We start from the raw sequence: 6,912 nt of genomic DNA, 5'->3' as shown, positions 1-6,912 counted from the left end.
CTTCCTCTTTGCTGCTTCTGAACCCTTTGCAGTGGCCGGGGGGTGGCAAGAAAAGGGCTGTGCCCTGGCCAGTCAGGCACACAGGGACCCAGTCCCAGGGTCCTTCGTGAGGATGGTTCTGCTTTCCTATCTCCTAGCCTCCCCAAGCCCCCTGAACTCCAGACCCTAGTCTTCCTAAATTCAGATGGCTCTGCTCTTCTCATCCTGCCTTCCCCCAGGGCCCTGAGTGAGGGTGACTTACCCTCCCCTCTCCTGCCTTTCTCTCACCCACCCTCTTCTTCTCCCTCTCCTGCTGTCCAATCCCCTGTCCTCCAAGAGCCCCTGGGCTATGGGGTTACTATTGCATTTTAAGGATCAAGCTGTTTACATTCTCTTCCTTCTCAAGCAGAACAGACCACAGGCCGGCTGGCTTCAGGTCTGGGCTGTGGGTAGTACTGGAGGCCCGAGCATAGTGTGCCAAGTGCTGTGGCCAGGAGGAGTTGACATGCAGCCTCCATAGCGCGCAGGCTGCTGGCGTTTGCAGCCGGAGTGAGGTCAAGACCTAGACACTCGGTGCAATCACTTCTGACGTGAGGTTCTGTCCGCAGGTGGAGACAGACCACAGACACATTGACTGACGTGTCTGAGACCCGCCCCTGCTGAATGAATGTCAGGGGCAGAGCTCAGTTCACACTTGGTGTGATCCTGCTGAGTCTGCACCGAGCCCACACCTCTCCCAGAGGTTTTGTTTCGCTCACAGGCCCGAAGTGTTATCCAACCTCCAGCTTCTCCAATCAGCACAGAAAATGGATTTGCAACCAAATGAGGAGGAGAAGCCAGGCCCAGGCTCCTTTCACAGAGTTTTAGCACATACTGTGGCCTACCCTCCCCTCCCAATCCCTGAGCCAGAGATTTATCCAGAGCAGTGGTTCTCACCCTTCCTAACACTGTGACCTTTTAACACAGTTCCTCGTGTTGTGGTGACCCCTCCCAAGCATAAAACTATTTTTGTTGCTACTTCATCACTGTGGTTTTGCTACTGATATGAATCATAGTGTAAATGTCAGACATGGGAACCCTGTGGGGGTCTCGACCCTCAGGTTGAGAACCAGCGACCTAGAGACTTCTCACGTCAGGCTTCAGACCTGGAGGTGGATCCTTCCATGCTTTATTAGACTCTGTAAAGCCTCCTGAGATAGGCTATGCATCCTTAGCGACTGAATTCTGTCCCCGACACCTCAGGGGAGCCTTCCCCGTGCTCCTCTCAGGGGAGCCTTCCCCGTGCTCACCTCAGGGGAGCCTTCCTCACACGCCTGTGCACTTACAGCTTGGGTGTGCAATGCTTGATCCACCTCTTTTTATTATTTATTTGTTGATATTATCATATAATTACATCATTTCCCCCATCTTTCCTCCCTCTAAACCCTCTCACATATTCTTCCTTGCTCTCTTTCAAAGTCGTGGATTCTTTTTCATTAATTGTAATTGCTTGAATACATGTATACGTACATACAGATATATTCCTAACTAGCACCTGCTCAGTCGGACTAATGTTCCGACTCTTTGGTATGAGATAACCAATAGGTGTGCTCTTCCCCAGGGAAGACAATTTCTTCTCTCAGCATTCCTTGGTTGCCTGTAGCTTTTGTATAGGGTTGAAGACACATGGTCCTTCCCCTGTCTCCTTTGGCATGTTTTTGTCCTTGCTCAGTTCGTGTTTAGACAGTCATGTTGGTGAGACTACTAGGAAACGCAGTCTCACAGCAAACTCCCTGATCCTCTGGCTCCTAAATCTTTCTGCCCCCTCTTCCACAATGTTTCCTGAGCCTTAGGTTGTTCTGTAGATGTATCTACCTGTTGGGGATGCTCCATGTCTTAACACAGTGACAATGTGGTTATTCAAGCCATAGCAGCAGGGACTATATTAGTTAATTTGGGGACATTTTATTAGCATATATTAATTGTAGAAAATAATGGGTTTTGTTGTGACATCTGCACACATACAAGTCACACACTCAGCACAATCTCGCCCCTCTCTTGCCCCCTTCTCCCGGTGGCCCCTTCCTCCTGGTGGCCCCTTCCTCCCGGTGGCCCCCTTCTCCCAGTGGCCCCTTCCTCCCGGTGGCCCTCTTCTCCCGGTGGCCCCTTCCGGTTCCACGTGGGGCAGAAGAGGTGAGAGGTTTGTCTTCATGGGTTTGGCTTGTTTCACTTAGCACGATGACTTCTGGGTCCATCCATTTCCCTGCAGGTGCTAGGGCTTCATTCTTTATGGCTGACTGATACTCCACTGTGTGAACATACATTTTCCTGGTCATCCCTCCACGGTAATTCTGTTTTTGGAGAACTTCCCTGCAGATTTCTGTAGTGGCTGCATCTTTTACATGTACCCAAGCAGTGTGCAAGGCTCTCTTTCTCTCACCTCTAACCCGTATTAATGTCCTTATGCTTCCAAACAGCAGCCATTTTGATGGGTGAGTGTGGCTTGTTGAGTGGTTTTGATTTGCGCTTCCCTGGTGGCTAAGGATGAGATGCTTATTTATTAGCTCTCAGTATTTCTTCTTTTAAGCATGGTTTGTTCACTTCATTTGACCATTTATTGGTTGCATTATTTGATCACTAGGCATTTAATTTTTTTTTTTTAGTTCATTGCTAACTTACTTTTGGTTCAGCTCTTAGGAACCTGTTTCTGTGATGGGTGCCAGGTCACGAAATGCTGAGTTTATAAAACGGAAGGCCTGGGGCAAGCTGTCAACCAGTGTGGTAGACAGATGGGCACTGTAAGGGTCAGGGTGCAGCACCCGGGTGCCACAAATAAAAGATGCCAGAGTAAAGGGATGAGGATCCTCTCGGGGGGAGCTGTAAGGTGACTGGACTTTCAGCGTCCTGGGGGAGCTCTCAGATGTGCCAGCTGGCCTGCAACCCCCCCACCACCACCACCAGAAGTCCTTTCTGCCACATGGTTACAGATTCTATTTTCTCTTCCTCAAACATCTAAAGATGTCCCTGGCTGCCTGCCTTTATGCTGCCTCCCAGGGTACCACTGGAAGTCACCAGACTGTAGGCATTCTGCAGCAGCTTCCTAGGTTGGGGAGACAGGACCCTCCAGTGTGCAACTCACAGAAACATCCCAGAGCATGCTTGTTTGGACTCAGCAGAACCCGGTTTCTCCTGGCCAGGGACGTGGGGCTCCTCCACAGCTTCTTTTGCAAGACTGGATGGGGACTGCTTGCATTTTCCAGTGGGGGACTGCCACTCTTGCTTTTGGTCATGAGTGCTCCGGGGCTGGCATGGGGTCAAGGGACACAATTCTATCTTAAAGTTGGCCCCTCTTAAAAACCCAAATACTATCAAACGTCACATTCCTGAAGCTAAAAATAACCACAAAACCCGACATTTCCTAAGACACGAAGGTCGTGGCCAAGAACTCTGGGGCTGCAAGTCCCTGTGTGAAGGGGCTGTCAGACAGCTATGTGGGAAAGGCTGTGACTGCAAAGCTCTTGCAGTCTGCCTTGTCCGCGTCCTAGCAACTCCACAGAGCAGTGGCGTTCCCCAGACACAGACAGCGCTGGCTTGGGCTTGTCCCAAGACATCCAGTATACCCCATGCCTTGAGAGGTCCGACCTGTCTGGGTGAAAGAACTCGCAAACCTCCCTGAAAACAGAACAGTGGCTTCCGTTCCTCTGGCAAAGTCAAAGAACTGAGACCCTAAGAAACCAACCGAGATCCTAAGAAAACTAAGGCCTAGGTGTTGCTCTTCTGTGGCTCCGTCCACAGTGATGTACCCTGGCCCTAGGTGAGGGCAAGGTGTGAGAACAGAATTGGGATTTTAGGCATGCCCTCTTGGGTTGGAGGGTGTCAGTGGAAGGGGTAAGGTGTTTTTCCTGAACACAGCTGGCTGGAGTCTGGAGCTGGGAAGAATGAGCTTCCTGTCCCAGCACTTAGGCTCCAAGACACTAGGTCTACTGCCTTGTCCTGCCCCATGTCTGTCACCTGGGGACCCACCAATCCTCTTCCAGCTGCCTCCTCTGCCTATGTGGCCACAGAGGAACAATTGGGGGGCATAAAGGAAAGATGCTGTATGAGGTTACCCCAAAGCTGAGGAACTAAACCCAGATGAGCACTTCGGTGACCTTGCCCATTTCCATCCATCACCCACCAGGAGGAGCAGGACCCTCACAAGGGGAACAAATGCAGAGTAAGTGACACCAATACTGTCCCAGACATCTTTCCCCATCTGACTAGTAGGGGGAACACACAGGGAGGGACTGGCCTTGCCTATACAGGGCAACAGGGTCTTCAGACACTCACTGCCCCCAGGCTGGACGGGGCCCATGTGGGGAAGGACTGGCTCTCAGAGACATGGGACAACACAGACGGTCACTGAGCCTGGGCTGTCTACTATGGCCCAAGCGGCCCCATTTCAAGCCCTCCGTCTGTCCCCTTGGACAGGCATCTTCTCGGCACAGCAGGGAAAGGACAGTCTGATGCTCCCGCAGAGCTCCTGCCACAGAGGAGAGTACGTCCTTGGAGCGGCTGTCTGCTATAAATACACTTCTGAGTCAGAAAATCAAATGCCTCCAGCCAGGCAGCCAGTCTGCCCAGCAGCTCCATGGTGTGGGGTCCAAGCCCTCCCCAACCAACCCAGAGCGGCCTACTTTTTAAGGCAGGCACACTTAACAAAGGCAGGTTGGATGGGCAGGAGGGAGACAAAAGTCCCCCTCAAAGTTGCTGTAGCCTTATTGGAGGACTGCTAGGGTGGATGCCCCGCCCCCATTGGCTGAGGTGGGCTGGTTCCAAGGGCCCTGCAGACTAGGAATAGTCTCTCTTTGTTTCTTCAGGTTTAACAGAGGCCCTGACATCTGCTCTCTGACCTCTGAGGTGACCACTCTATGCTTTCAGGGTTTTAGGAGGCAGGAGCACCACTTGTAGCCAAATTTCTTGAAGTCTGGGAAGCTTCTGTCAAGAGGCTATGTACCAGGGCTGCATGGGAGGCAGCTTCCTGTCCACTGGTGGCCCTGCTTGGGATCCCTGTGGGGTTGGCTGGTGCCTGCTGAGGCTGTCCCTCTGGTCTCAGGTGGAAGCTGCTGTCCTAACCCAGGACTTCTTCATCTTTACATCAGCCTCCTCCCCACGGGTCAGATGAGCCAGCATCAGGGATTTACCTCAGATGGTATCATGACAGGGCTTCAGTGCCACAAGGACCACAGTTTGACCCGACTCAGTGACCTGCAAGCAGACCACAGGTCGACTCTCAGAAGATAGCCATGGAAGGACAAAGAAAGGAACACGGGCGCGGAAGAGACTCATGTGATACAGAACACGTTTTGTAACTGTGAAGGAGCACCTGCATTCAGCCTTCCTAAGAACTACTAGACCGTGACATTTGTCCTGACCATGACATCATGTGTTTAGATGGCTCTGGGTTCAGCAGAGCTGTTTTCAATGGAGTCCTCAGGGTCTGACAGTGCCCAGTTTGGAGGGAAGACAAGACCACAGAGCAGCCTTGCCAAGTTGGCAATGCCAAGGGAGGCAGGCTAGTGGGGCCAGGGGATCACAGGCCAGAGAGTGAGCAGAGCTCGCCAGCCTATGGCTGTCCAAACAGAGTCCTGTCGTGGTGAGCTGATGCAGGGCTATGTGCAAAGACTGGGGGCGGAGCAAAGACAACTATTTGCTCAGGTCTGGGAGATGTGGGGTTCATCTCTGGGAAGCTGACCCGAGGTTGAGACCCAGCAAGGGCCACTGTGGGGAAGACATTACTAAAGACCCCTTTGTCCTTTGTCCTCAGCACCCTTTGTCATATTAGTTTCAGCTCTTGAACTGTCAAGTGCTTCATTAGTCCCACACAAAGCTCCCTGGAGGGGAGGAGCCAGACCAGGCTCTCTGGAAGAGGAGCATGGCTGGAGATGTACTCTGAAGAGGACCAGACAGACCCAACCAGGCCTCCAAGGGCCACAGAAGCACCCGTCCCCATCTGGCCACCACTCTCCATGCATGTACGCATGCACACGTGTGCACACATATACACGCACACAGATATACACACACCTCCTGAGCCCCCTCTGCAGGGCATGGCCTGATGTCCCCAAGAGATGGGCCCACATCTCCACCCTGGAATTTATTGTCAACTCATTAGCTGTTTACAGTTGGGATTAGGTTCAGATTCTCGGGACCAGGATACCCTAAATCCAGGGACAGGTTCCCTAAGGAAGTAGAGGACATAAGGAAGGCCAGGTCAGACAGGAACTGTGATTGCCACAGCTGAGGGCAGCTGGCCTTGGGGCCTGTAGAACACATCTGTCACAGTCACAGGATACTTGTATGCACCTCCAACTGCCCCAGGTGTGTTCACCCTGCGCTTGGAGCACCCAGTTGAGCACTCACTCAACAAGTGAGATGGGCCCTGCTGTGGGACAGCTACAGAAAGGAGGTGCTCCCCGGTGTATAAGGAGGCCAGGGTTAAGCCTCAGAGCTGGGGCCAGAGCTACAGGCTCTCATGAGCTTTGCTTGGCACAGGTGAGGGGGTGGCATGACTCCTTTTTCTTATGGAGAACACACACATGTAGAAGTTCATGTGGAGGCCAGAGGGTCTGCACCTGGTGTCCCCCTCCATTGCTGACCACCTTAGGCTTGGACAGGATCTGTCACTGAGCCTGCAGCTCACTGATGAACTAGACTTGCAGGCTAGCAATGCCCAAGGACCCTGTTGTCTCCACCTCCCCAGGGCTGGGGTTACAGGCATGGACCGAAGTGCCTGACTTTTTACATAGGTGCTGGGAATCTGAACTCAGGTCCTCAGGCTTGAGTGGCAAGCTCTTTACCAACTGAGCTATGCACAGCTCCACAGGACATGTTTCTTAGTGGAAAACTCATTCATGTTTCTAGAATGGGACCTATTCTCTAATAGGCTCCTCATCTTTTGTTTTGTTTTTCAAG

The sequence above is a fragment of the Microtus oregoni genome, unplaced genomic scaffold (assembly GCF_018167655.1).
Source record: "Microtus oregoni isolate MIOR12 unplaced genomic scaffold, Mior012 000046F_ref0000063, whole genome shotgun sequence".
NCBI classification, from domain to species: Eukaryota; Metazoa; Chordata; class Mammalia; order Rodentia; family Cricetidae; genus Microtus; species Microtus oregoni.
Note: the sequence above shows the minus strand (reverse complement) of the source record.